Source organism: Bufo bufo, chromosome 3, assembly GCF_905171765.1.
Source record: "Bufo bufo chromosome 3, aBufBuf1.1, whole genome shotgun sequence".
Lineage (NCBI taxonomy): Eukaryota > Metazoa > Chordata > Amphibia > Anura > Bufonidae > Bufo > Bufo bufo.
The window spans coordinates 274,299,802-274,313,579 of NC_053391.1; the positions used below are offsets into that span (position 1 = coordinate 274,299,802).

A 13,778-nucleotide genomic window follows, 5' to 3' on the forward strand; every position below is an offset into this window, starting at 1 on the left:
ACGGACGCGGCAATACCTAATATGTCTACTTTTTTTTATTTATTTAGGTTTTACACTATAATATCCTTTTTTTTTTTTAAATCAAAACATTTTAGCATCTCCATAGTCTAAGAGTTCTTTTTTTTTGTTTCTAGCCTATTGTCTTAAGTAGGGGATAATTTTTTGCAGGATGAGAGGACGATTTCATTGGCACTATTTTGGGGTGCATATGACTTTTTGATTGCTTGCTATTACACTTTTTGTGATGTAAGGCCATTTTTTTTGTCACCTTACATGTGTAATAGCAAGCGATCAAAACGTCACATGGCTAAAAATAAAAATAAAAACTGACTCGCAGACTATGGAGATACAAAAATGTTTTTTTTTTGTTTAAAAAAGAATATTATAGTGTAAAACCTAAGTACAATTTAAAAAGTAGATATATTAGGTATTGCCGCTTCCGTAAGAATCTGCTCTATAAAAATAAGACATGACCTAACCCCTCAGATGAACACAGTCAAAAAAATAAAATAAAAACGGTGTAAAAAAAGGAACAGCCATAGTTTTTATATATTTTTTATTTTTCTGGCCGATTGTCTGTGGCCAAATAGAATAAAAATTAGGGAAGGGGAATATAAATTTAGTACTCCATGGAAGTGTGGTACTCCCTGAAGCAACCGTCAATGCAGAGGCCCGGATGATCAGGGCACGTGTCACACTGAGTGGTGGTGTCCTTCCGTATCCCCCTCCTGTGACACACTCTGCACTTTTTTTGGGACCGTCCATTCTTTACAGTATGGGGGACCACACCTGGAAAGTGTTGGCCAGGGACGATCCGGGCGCCTCCAGTTCCTGAGGTACTCTGGCCTGCTCTTTCCCGGTCAGAAAAGATCAGGGCCTTGAGGACTGCCTCATAGAACTGCAGGAATTTCCCTGTGTTGCCAGCGCTCCGGGACAGCACAAAAGAGTTGTACAAGGCAACCTGTACCAAGTAGACCGCAACTTTTTTGCACCATGCCCGGGTTTTGCGCATGGCGTTATATGGCTTGAGGACTTGATTAGAGAGACCAACTTCTCCCATATACCGATTGCAGTCGACGATACAATCGGGCTTGAGGACCGCTGCCGCGGTACCTCGCACAGGGACAGGGTGATGCCATTACCGTTAATTGTGGACAGTACAAGGACATCCCTCTTGTCCTTATATCTGACCAGCAACAGGTTTCCACTGGTAAGGGCACGGGTCTCACCCCTGGGGATAGGTACCTGGAAAGGGTGGGTAGGGAGGCCAGTTGATTTTTCTGCATGGTCCCACAAGCAGACGTGGATCTGGCGGCGAGGGACTGGAACAAGGGGATACTAGTATAAAAAATATCCACATACAGGTGGTAACCCTTATCTAGCAGTGGGTGCATAAGGTCCAACACAAGTTTCCCGCTAACACCCAGAGTGGGGGGACATTCTGGGGGTTCAATACGGGAATCTCGCCCCTCGTACACACAAAACTTGTAAGTGTACCCTGAGGTACTCTCACAAAGTTTGTACAGCTTCACGTCATACCTAGCCCGCTTAGAGGGAACATACTGGCGGAAAATGAGTCTACCCTTGAAAGCAATGAGAGACTCAACAGCGACCTCCCTTTCAGGTACATAGGCCTCCAAAAATTTGGAGGGCACATGCTGCATTATCTGCATAATGCAGGCATTTCCGGATGGCCTCAAAACGGGAACGTGTCAAGGCCATAAAGTAGAGTGGGGTCTGGTAGAGGACGTCTCCACTCCAGTACTGCCTGACACTGTTTTTTTTTTACTATGCCCATGTGCAGCACGAGGCCCCAAAATGTCCTCATCTCAGCTGCACTGACCGGAGTCCAGCCACCGGACCTACCCAAAAAGGAGCACGGGTGTTGAGCAATGAACTGTTGGGCGAACAAGTTTGTTTGCTCCACCATCAGATTCACAAAGTGGTCACTGAAAAAAAAACTAAAATAGTCATATTCAGTGAAGCCTACTGTGGGAATTTGGATTCCTGATTGGCCAACAAAATCAGGAATCACGGGCTCAAAATCCTCTGGGGTACACCATGCAACTTCACCGGTAGGGGGCTCAGGTGGACTTATCTGGTGGGCCTGAAAACTAGTACGAGCCCCAGAGCTTCTCGTACTAGTGTGGGCCACAGGGTCCCTGGCATGGGGGTCCCCTTGCTCCGCCGCCTTGGGGGCTCATCATCATCACTAGATGATGAGGAGGACGCGGATAACAAGAGGAAAGTGGGGTCATCCTCGTCCTCACTGGGGCTCTCGGAGTCGAAGGCAAGCAGGGCGTATGCCTCCTTGGACGAGAATGTCTGGCAGGCCATAGGGGAGTGTGTGTGTGTGTGTGTGTGTGTGTGGAAAACTTTATTTAGTGTGCGTGTGTGTAGGGGCACAGGTGTTTGCGTACTTAACCTAAACCTAACAAAAATAAATAAATAAATAAATAAAAATGTGAAGAAAAAAAAAAAGATTCAAACTCGCTGATCAGCGGTGGGGTGAGCGATGCGCTAACAGTGGCCGGACGATAAGAGTGCCGGAAACAGTCAGCGCACGCACACACAAAAAATAATGTGCCCCAAAAAATGTGTGTGGAGGGGGTGGGGGGCAGAAGGGCAAGCTGCAGCACCCCTGTGCTGTGGACCCCCGACACCCGATCAGGGTAATGCAAAAATAAAACTTTTTTTTTTTTTCCTTAACTTTCCCTGATTATCCCTGCCTAATCTAAGCTCTCCCTAGGTACCTTTTTAGTGGGGCTGCTGGGCTCAGGAGCTGGACGACGGGCTGCCCTCTCTCTCACTCCAGGAAGCAATGTGGAGGAGGAGAGCAGAGATGGGGGAAGTTAACCCCCGCCCGCCTGTGCAGCCAATCGGAAGCGATCCTGAGAGGTGATGTCACCATCACCTTTCAGGATCTAAGGATGGTGATTGGTGGTGTATTATCTGTCACGACCCTTGGTTAAGTCGTGACTCTGTGTCTACACGTGCGGTTGCTGTTGGCAACGGTGTTTGCATGTGAGCCATTTTCCCTGGGTTGTGGTGTTTCCCCATTTTTGGTTTGCACAGGGTTAATGTTCTGTGGTGGGTGTGACCTCTGGCCTCTTTATATGTTGGTGTGTTGCTGCCTGAGGTCAGAGTTTGCTTGTCAGCTTGTGTTGGAGCTTTGCTCCCTGGCTGTAGGTTTGATGTCTGTGTGAGTCACCCTTATTTGTGATTCTGTTTCCTTTGCTATGTCAGTTTGTCCCCTCCAGTATGTTTCTGTTTTCCCTCCCCCACCTGGTGTATGTAGTTTTGGTGTGGTCCCTGTTTGGAGATGCGCATGGTGGTGTGATGGCTCCGAAAGGGGCGTGCTTTCCCGGAGGGGTTAAGCGAAGGCAAGACTGTGGGTTTCCCAGCCTGGAGCCTCTGTCCGTCTCGGCTGTGGCAGGTAAGTGTAGATAGCATTGTTATGTTGCTGTGTGACTTACCTGCCATACTGTTTCACCCACAGTCTTGCATTCTGTCAGCTACTGGCCTCAGATAGAGACTCCTGTTCCTCCATGACTGGGATGAACAGGTTGTCTCTCCCCTGCTCCTTAGTGAAGGATTACCAGGGAGACTTAGGGTTTCTAGGAATCCTGAGTACGAGTCGTCCTACCATCGGGGTCCGCTCATACAGTGAGGAGTCAGGGAGAGGATTAGGGACGCGGTAGGAGGTGACCAGCTCCCTTTTCCCTGCATTGTGGCCTGGTAGCCATGGCATTGCGCGATGGGGGATTCCCCCACTCCCCGGCGTGACATAATCACAAATAGAGGTTCCGCAGTCACGTGCCTTTGAAAGAGGGTGCAGCATGTATTGCCTTCCGTTCTCGGCATACATGCGCGTTCTCCGGAGGGAGAGCGTTATAGGGTTCACCGTTAACGGCGCGGTTGGTGGCTTATTCCCCGCCACCTTGCTAACCGTGTCCGTGTTGGTGACCCCTCTTCCCTCTCAGGGTTCCTTGCTCTGGTCGTCTGCTGGCAGTATTCCTTGGTATACCTGCTCAGTGCTGGTCTGGGAATGTCTGGCAGCGACCTGGAGTAGGAAAGTTTTCCTGAGTTGGACGCAGTGTCCAGTGTCCCTCCTCCAGACTGCTTTGGTGGCTGGCTGCCTGAGACCTAGGTGTCGGTTAAGGTAGGTTGGCGGCAGTTCTGGAGGGAGATACGGGTACCTGTCTGGCAGTGCCTACAGTTGTTCTTTCCTCCAGTCTGCTTTAGTGGCTGACGACCTGGGACCTTTGTGACGGTTCAGGTTTGTTGGCGGCAGTTCTGGAGGGAGACACTGGTGGTTATCAGGCATTGCCCCTCCCCCCCTCCCTGTTGTTTGGCCCCACCAGCTTCCCCTTTTCGGTTGGGGGGGGGCTTTAAGGGGTGGGAGTGTCTCGACTACTTAGTGAAGAATTACTAGGGCGACTTAGGGTTTCTAGGAATCCTGAGTATGAGTCGTCCTACCATCGGGGTCCGCTCATACAGTGAGGAGTCAGGGAGAGGATTAGGGACGCAGTAGGAGGTGACCAGCTCTCTTTTCTCTGCATTGCGGCCTGGTAGCCAGAGCATTGCGCGATGGGGGTTCCCCCACTCCCCGGCGTGACATTATCACACCACCGATCACCATCCTATTCCGGGCTATCGGGTCACCAAAGACCCGAATAACCTGGAAACGCAGCAAACCGCAGGTCTGAATTGACTGATCAACGATATGGGGGGGGGGGGGTCACAGGACCACCTTCGGCATTGTCACAGAGAGCCTGCTGAATTATTTCAGCAGGCACTCTGTTCCGATCACCGCCCGCCGCGCGGTACGCCCTGTGTCCCCAAGAGGTTAAACAATATGGGTCCCAGAACAGATCCCTGAGGTACCCCACTGGTAACAAGACCATGGTCTGAATATACTCCATTGACTACAACCCTCTGTTGTCTGTCCCTCAGCCACTGCCTAATCTATTCAACAATATGGGAGTCCAAGCACAAAGACTGCAATTTATTGATAAGCCTTCTATGTGGGACAGTATCAAAAGCCTTACTAAAGTCTAGATAAGCGATGTCTACTGCACCTCCGTCGTCTATTATTTTAGTCACCCAATCAAAAAAATCTATAAGATTAGTTTGACATGATCTCCCTGAAGTAAACCCATGCTGTTTTTCATCTTTCAATCCATGGGATTTTAGATGTTCCACAATCCTCTCCTTAAGTATGGTTTCCAATAATTTCCCCACTATTGATGTCAGGCTTACTGGCCTATAGTTGCCCAATTCTTCCCTACTACCTTTCTTGTGAATGGGCACAACATTTGCTAATTTCCAATTGTAACAGATGGGCCCTTTTATATTATTTTATGTTCGGCTGTCTGTACACCCCCCCTTCCCCTTTTTCCTGTTCCATTGTTTCCCAAGATCAGGGCGGTGTCCCAGGGACACTGCCAAACCTGTTTAAACTAACTGCCGTGTCCCCCCTCAACCTCCCATCAGCCCTTGCTATTGTCTGACCCCATCTTTTCTTGTATTATAGTAATCTATTTACTCTATTGTATGCAAATGAGGCTGTTGGGGGTTTGAAACCATGTGTGCCATGCCTAGTAAAGTCAGTTTACTCCCAAAACTGTGTGTCGTACAGTTACTGGGGAAATTGTCTCTTGGACATTGACCTGCTTCTTCAGCTACAAGGGGATTTAAGTGGAGATATTGATGGTATGTCTTGGAGCTCCGCAACAATTTTTCCCAGTCTCGACAGGTGTCAGTAAAGGTGCTAAGCATCTGTTTTAAGGTGCCAATAAATCTTTCACACAAGCAATTCGTCTGGGGGTGGTAAGGTGAACTAACGATGGATTTGATGCCGCACAGTTTCCACAGCTGTTGGGTGACTTATGCAGTGAACTGAGTACCCTGATCCGAGACTATCTCTCTGGGAAAACCCATTTGAGAGAAGACTCGCATCAATGCCTCCGCCACCGTCTCTGCCTGAATATTAGTCAGAGCCACAGCTTCTGGATACCGTGTTGTATAATCCACTATAGTTAAAATATACAGTACCTTTTGCCTGACGGGCTGGGTTTGGCAAACGGTCCTGTAATATCTACCGCTACCCGTCCCAACAGTTCTTCGATGATGGGTAGGGGTTGCAACTTAGCTTTGCGGCGATCCCCTCTTTTACCTACTCGTTGGCATGTGTCGCATGTTTGACAGTACTGCCTAACATCTTTAGAGATGCCCGGCCCCAAAAAATTGTGGGTAAACCTGTACCTAATGCGGCTGACCCCTAAGTGTCCTGCCAGGGGGATATCATGCGCGATCTGTAATAACTCCCTCCTGTACTTCTGTGGGACTACTAGCTGTCGGGTGGAGATAGGTGGGGACCCTGCTGTGACCCTTTCAGAGTCCCGGTACAATAACCCCTGCTGCCAAAATATCTCTCTCCTTCTATTCCTGTCTGGGTCTGGTTAACTTTATCCCTATAAACCTGCAACATAGGGTCACTAATGGTTTCCTGGCCAAATGCTGCAGGGGTTTCCCAGGGGATAGGGTGAACGTTTTGGGGAGGGTTCTTACCTGGATCTCAGAGTGTGCCGGGTTGTTCAGGGAATGGGCCTGTGACCTGGTAGTAATGGGATTGGTCTCGTTGGTACCCTGGGAGGGTACAAAAGCGGAAGTCATCGGGTCAAGATTATTTCCCAGCAAAACATCAGCGGGTAGGTCTTTGATCATCCCAACATTAACCATTACCGCCCCCACACCCCAATGTAGATGTACCCTGGCTGTGGGTAATTTGTGGATGGTCCCTCCCGCCACCCGTACAGCTACAGAACCCCCCAGTGCGGTCGTTCTCTGCAACCAGATGTCGTCCCACCTGGGTGAGGGTGGCACCGGAATCGCGCAGCCGTTGAGGATAACCATCTGCCTGTGATGCTGTTGATTATCAGTCTCTGCCTGTATTGGGTCTGCCTCGTGTAGAACACCCCAGTGTTCCTCTAGATCCTCTGCTCTGATGTTAAGCGGGACAGCCTCTGTATGGTAGTAGTGGGCGGCTGCTCGTGCTGAAGGAGGCGGACCTGGACGGATCCATGCAGCCTGGTTTTGGTTAAGGGTACAGTCCCTCTAATAATGCCCAAACTTTTTGCAGGCATGGCACTGTATGGTGCTGCGATCTGTTTGCTGGGATACTAGGCAGGAGCCCTGTGCATTGTGGTGCTGGTGGCCCAGGGTGTATTGGTCTGGGATTGGATCTGAAGCTTACCCTGGATTGTCTGCGGGCATCCTGGTAGTCATCTGCCTGTCCAGCTGCGTCGGATAGAGTGGTAGGTTTCCGGTCCCTTACCCAGTCCTGCACTTCTGGATTTAGTTCCTCTGCTAAAAAAGCTTGGCTTGCCTGTAGCCAGGCTAGTGCTGCCCTATGCATGTGGCACGCCCACTCTTTGTATGAGTCTTTTTCCTGTTTTTTAGTGTCCCTGAATTGTCTCCTGTATGCTTCTGGGGTGATGACATATCTTGCCAAAATTACCTCTTTCACCCGGTTACAGTCTGCAATCTCGTCAGGTACAGCTCTATATGCCTCTGCTGCATGGCAAGAGAGCTTACCAGCGAGGATCCGTACCCAGTCTGCTGGGGGTACCTGGTGTAGCCTGCACTGCCGTTCAAAGTCTTGCAGGAAGCCGTCAATCTCATCCTCGGCTTCCACAAAATTTTTAAACGCATCATGCGGTACCTTGACTTTGGGTTCTGGAACCGGAGTACTAGTTAGCAGTCTTTCCAATGCCCGCTGCTCTGTTATCCGGAGTTGGTTCTCTCTCTTCCCATGCAGTGATCAAGCCATCACCTGGTTAATGGTTGCTTTTACCAGCTCTATGGAGGGATTCTCTCCATAAAATGCTAGCCTGCATTTCACCTCTCTGTCGAACTCTGACTCTCTGGTTTCTGTTGCCATACTGCGTGCCCAATCTCCCTCGGTCAGTTCAGCAATTCGTTTTATTGCTGGCTATCTGCCCTCTCGCTCCCAGCAATTCCTTCAATGTTGTCCGTTTTAATCCAGCATAGTTCATCTCCATTCACAGTTCCATTCGTATAACCAAACTGAAACGTCCTGTTATCTGCACAAACTGCTGCTGCTTTTTTCTGCTGCAAGGCTTGTATCCCGCTGCTTGCCACCAATTGTTGCGGAGCTTCAAGACATACCATCAATATCTCCACTTAAATCCCCTTGTAGCTGAAGAAGCGAGTCAATGTCCAAGAGAATGTCCACCAGGTAATTTCCCCAGTAACTGGACACATGGTTTCAAACCCCCCAACGGCCTAATTACATACAATATAGTAAATAGATTACTATAATACAAGGAAAGGTGGGGTCAGACAATAGCAAGGGCTGATGGGAGGTTGAAGGGGGACACGGCAGCTAGTTTAAACAGGTCTGGCAGTGTTCCTGGGACACTTCCCTGATCTTGGGAAACAATGGAACAGGAAAAAGGGGAAGGGGGGAAAGTGTACCGACAGCCGAACATAAAATAATATAAAAGGGTCCATCTGTTACACTAATCTTTTGGGACGACTCCTGTTACCAATGATTGGTTCAATAAATCTGTTAATGGTTTTGCTAGTACACCGCTAAACTCTTTTAATAGCTTTGAGTGTATCCCATCAGGCCCTTGTGACTTATTTGTATTAATTTTAGACAGCTGACTTAGAACCTCTTCCTCTTGAAAGACACATGCATCAAAAGATTCATTAGTCTTCCTCCCTAATGGAGGTCCTTTTCCTTCATTTTCTTTGTAAAAACTGAACAGAAGCATTCATTGAGGCAGTCAGCTAGTTCTTTATCTTCTTCCATATAACTTGCTTGGCCTCTCTCTGCCTAATCTTATAAATTTCCCTGTCATCCTCGTTTATTTTTATTTTTTATAATTACTAAATGATATCTTTTTGTTTTGAATGATTTTGGCCACTTCTGCTGAGTACCACAGTGGTCTCTTCCTTTTTTTGCTTTTACTGACAAGCATAATGCAATTATCTGTTGCCTTCAATAGTGCCACTTTTAAGTAGTCCCATTTCTCCTGGACTCCATTGAAACTGTTCCAATTTGATAAGGACTCGTATACCACTAATCTAATTTTAGAAAAGTCTCTCCCTTGTTTTTTCTCACATCTTGTCCTTCTGAGGGAGAGAAGTTACTAACTTGGATGGACGCTTTAACCACCTCCGGACCGCTGTACGCAGATTCGCGTTCCGGAGGTGGCAGCGCTGCGCACAATCACGCATATACGCGTCATCTCGCGAGACGCGAGATTTCGCTCAGAGCCGGCCCGCGCATGCGCATCGCGGGCCGGCAAAATTCAAAGAAGAAGTTCGTCACCAGCCTGCCAGCAACGATCATTGGCTGGCAGGCTGGCGATTTTCAAAAAATCCAATCAAAAGTCATATAACAGATCATATTAGAAAATATGATCTGTTATATGGCTTCTCTGCTTCTCTGCTGGTCCTTTTCGTCGGTTGGATCCAGCAGAGAAGCAGACTGAACTGTGAGTACACCAAACACTTCACTGTAGCCCCTGATCACCCCCCTGCACCCAATTAACCCTTTGATCACCCCTTTGATCGCCCCTGTCAATCACTAGTGAAAGGAAAAAAAGTGATCAGTGTAAACTGTCACTTTTTTTTTTTCACTGGTATTGGCTGTTAGGTTTTAGGGATAGTTTAGGCCCCTTGGTTAGGTAGTTAGCGTCAGTTAGCGCCCACCCCACCGCACCGCAGTCACTTTTATTCGCTGAATAGCGTATCGCTAATCAGCATTTGTACTTTTATAGTATCTGTAAGTGATCAAACTGATCACGGTCAGATCTATAATAGTATTAGTGTCACTTTAGTTCGCCCTCCACCCAAAACGCAGTGTTTGCCCGATCAGGCCTGATCGGTCGCCCACACGTGCGTTCACCCACGCCCCGCCCCACCGCAGTGACAAAAAATATATATTTTTTTGATCACTGCACATTCATTTTACACGCACTGCGGCGATAAAAAATCAGTTTTGATATTTTTTATCAACCGCAGCGGCCTCCGGTACTTCGCTAGCCTCCCCTTTGTAAGACAGGCTTGCTTTTTTTCTTGGGTAGTCTCAGGGAATACCCCTAAATTTAGTAGTCCAAAATGTCAAACAGGGGGTATTCTTCTGAAGAGGCCTACAGGATTCTGACCCAGTCGGATGAGAAGTGGGAACCCTCATCTGATGAATCTAGCGGGTCAGGATATGAACCTGTGGAAAGCAGTGGCTCTCTGACCCAAAGTTCGGACGAGGAGGTGGAGGTCCCTGGCAGCACCAGGCGTACCCGGCCCCCGTGTCGCTAGACCACAGGTTATGCAGGATCCGCTTCAAGAGCAGCAGAGTGGGGCTGTCGCTGCCGGATCACGTGGTGAGGCATACACCAGCAGCGCAGCCCTCCCTGGACCTAGTACCAGCACTGCCGTACAACATGGTGACGTGGCGAGCACCAGAAGGGCAGTTGAAGCTGGTACGGTGGCACGTGCACTAGTTACCCCGTCGCAGCCACCGCACAGACAGGCCCGTAGAGCCCCTAGAATCCCTGAGGTGCTGGCAAACCCTGATTGGCAGTCACCAACTTCAGCCGCACCTGTAGTTCCCCCTTTCACCGCCCAGTCTGGAGTTCGGGTTGAGACGGCTCAAATCGGTTCGGCCCTGGGATTTTTGAGCTGTTCTTGACTGCGGAGCTCTTGGACTTAGTCGTGGCAGAGACCAACCAGTATGCCACACAATTTATATCCGCCAACCCGGGAAGCTTTTATGCCCAGCCTTCCCGGTGGAAACCAGTCCAAGTTTCCGAACTTAAAATTTTTTTGGGCCTTCTCCTCAACAGGGCCTGACAAAAAAGCATGAATTGCGGTCATATTGGTCAACGCACCCGATTCATCACATGCCCATGTTCTCTGCTGCTATGTCCAGGGCACGATTTGAGGCCATCCTCCGTTTCCTGCATTTTAGCGACAACACCACCTCCCGTCCCAGAGGCCACCCAGCTTTGACCGGCTCCACAAAATTCGGCCCCTCATAGACCATTTCAACCAGAAATTTGCAGATTTGTATACCCCCGAGCAAAACATCTGCGTAGACGAGTCCCTAATACATTTTACCGGGCGCCTTGGCTTCAAACAGTACATCCCAAGCAAGCGTGCCCGGTATGGGGTCAAATTGTATAAGCTCTGTGAAAGGGCCACAGGCTATACCCACAAAATTCGGATCTATGAGGGAAAAGATCAGACCCTGGAGCCGGTCGGTTGCCCTGACTACCTGGGGAGCAGTGGGAAGACAGTCTGGGACTTGGTGTCACCCTTATTCGGCAAGGGGTACCATCTTTATGTGGACAATTTTTACACAAGTGTGGCCCTCTTTAGGCATTTGTTTCTAGAACGGATTTGCGCCTGTGGCACCACGCGAACTAGTCGCGTGGGCTTCCCCAACGGCTTGTAACCACCCGTCTTGCAAGGGGGGAGAGGGCTGCCTTGTGTAACGAAGAACTGCTCGCGGTGAAATGGAGAGACAAGCGTGACGTTTACATGCTCTCCTCCATTCACGCAGACACGACAATCCAAATTGAGCGAGCAAACCCGTGTCATTGAAAAGCCCCTCTGTGTCCACGACTATAATGCGCTCATGGGAGGGGTGGACTTCAATGACCAGATGTTGTCTCCGTATTTAGTTTCCCGCAGAACCAGACGCTGGTATAAGAAGGTGTCTGTATATTTAATTCAATTGGCGCTGTACAATAGTTTTGTTCTCTACAGTAAGGTTGGGAGAACACGATCTTTCCTCAAATTCCAGGAAGAGATCATCGAGAACCTCCTTTACCCAGGAGGTTCCGTGGCCCCATCCACCAGTGTAGTTAGCCGTCTACACGAGCGACATTTTCCCAGTGTCGTTCCTGGTACCTCAACCCAACCGTCACCCCGAAAAAGATGTCGTGTCTGTAGCAGGAGTGGAATAAGGCGTGACACCCGCTATTTCTGTCCTGACTGTCCTGACCACCCTGCCCTATGCTTTGGTGAGTGTTTCTGGAAGTACCACACACAGGTACACCTAGCATAGGGATTGCATCTCACAGGACAGGCACACAGGGCTATTAGGGCCCTTTTACTCTCAGCTGCTGCAAACCTCTCCTTTCACCTGGGATAAAGTGCATAACGTACTTCGCCACATCTTTGGGCGATTTGCGCTTTGCACATTGTCCCATGGGGAAGGAGAGGTTTGTTCTATAAAGGTAAAAAAAACTAAACAAAAAAAAAATTACCGGTAAGTAAAAAAGTTAAAAAAGTTTAAAAAAGTTAATATGTTCTGTTCTAAAGTTAATAAAGTTATTGCTTTGCGGGCCTGGTTTTTTCTTTTTTGTTTTGTTTTTTTTACCTTCCAGGTGGACCAACCGATCGACCAGCTGCAGCACTGATGTGCATTCGGACAGAAGCATTGCGCTGCTGTCAGATTACACGCAAGTCGGTGTATGCGGCGCTGCAAGACGAGATTTCTCCTCTGCAGTAAAAGATACGTTTGCCGAGGCATATGAGCTGAGGAGGTGGCGGTGTTCATATACTTTGGCAAACACTTTGTATATATAAAAAAAAAAATCCCGGCAAAGATTTATTCATCCACATCGATTGATGTGAATGGAGAAATCTGGTTTGCCAGGGCATACGAGCTGAAGTGGGTATGGATGTTGGGCGGAGCTCCTATGTCCTGGCAGACGCCTTTCCCCTCCTTTTTCTTTTTTTGGCAGAGATTTTTTTATCCACATTGATCGATGCGAATGAAGAAATCTGTGCCGTTCATTTTTTTCTTTCAGCCCAGAGGCTGAACGGAAAAAAAAAATCTCATTACCCGTATGCTCAATATAAGGAGAATAGCAGAAACTCCTAATGCTGGGCATACATGTAATGATTGCGGAGACCCTCAAATGCCAGGGCAGTACAAACACCCCACAAATAACACCATTTTGGAAAGAAGACACCCCAAGGTATTCGCTGAGGGGGCATATTGAGTCCATGAAAGATTGAAATTTTTGTCCCAAGTTAGCGGAAAGGGAGACTTTGTGAGAACAAAATCAAAAAAATCAATTTCCGCTAACTTGTGCCCAAAAATTTTTTTTTCAATGAACTCGCCATGCCCCTCATTGAATACCTTGGGGTGTCTTCTTCCAAAATGGGGTCACATGTGGGGTATTTATACTGCCCTGGCATTTTAGGGGCCCCAAAGCGTGAGAAGAAGTCTGGTATCCCAAATGTCTAAAAATGCCCTCCTAAAAGGAATTTGGGCCCCTTTGCCCACCTAGGCTGCAAAAAAGTGTCACACATCTGTATCTCTGTATTCAGGAGAAGTTGAGGAATGTTTTTTGGGGTGTCTTTTTACATATACCCATGCTGGGTGAGATAAATATCTGGTCAAATGCCAACTTTGTATAAAAAAATGGGAAAAGTTGTCTTTTGCCAAGATATTTCTCTCACCCAGCATGGGTATATGTAAAATGACACCACAAAACACATTCCCCACCTTCTCCTGAGTACGGAGATACCAGATGTGTGACACTTTTTTGCAGCCTAGGTGGGCAAAGGGGCCCACATTCCAAAGAGCACCTTTCGGATTTCACAGGTCATTTACCTACTTACCACACATAGGGCCCCTGGAAAATGCCAGGGCAGTATAACTACCCCACAAGTGACCCCATTTTGGAAAGAAGACACCCCAAGGTAATTCCGTGAGGGGCATGCGA

The 13,778-nt window shown here is 48.3% G+C and overlaps 1 protein-coding gene across 1 annotated transcript in view; it reads right to left on the reverse strand.

Annotated features, from left to right (window-relative positions):
• KIF21B (kinesin family member 21B) overlaps positions 1–13,778 on the reverse strand; it is a 1,425,990-nt gene that overhangs the window by 150,023 nt on the left and 1,262,189 nt on the right. The gene's annotated exons all lie outside the window — the stretch shown is intronic.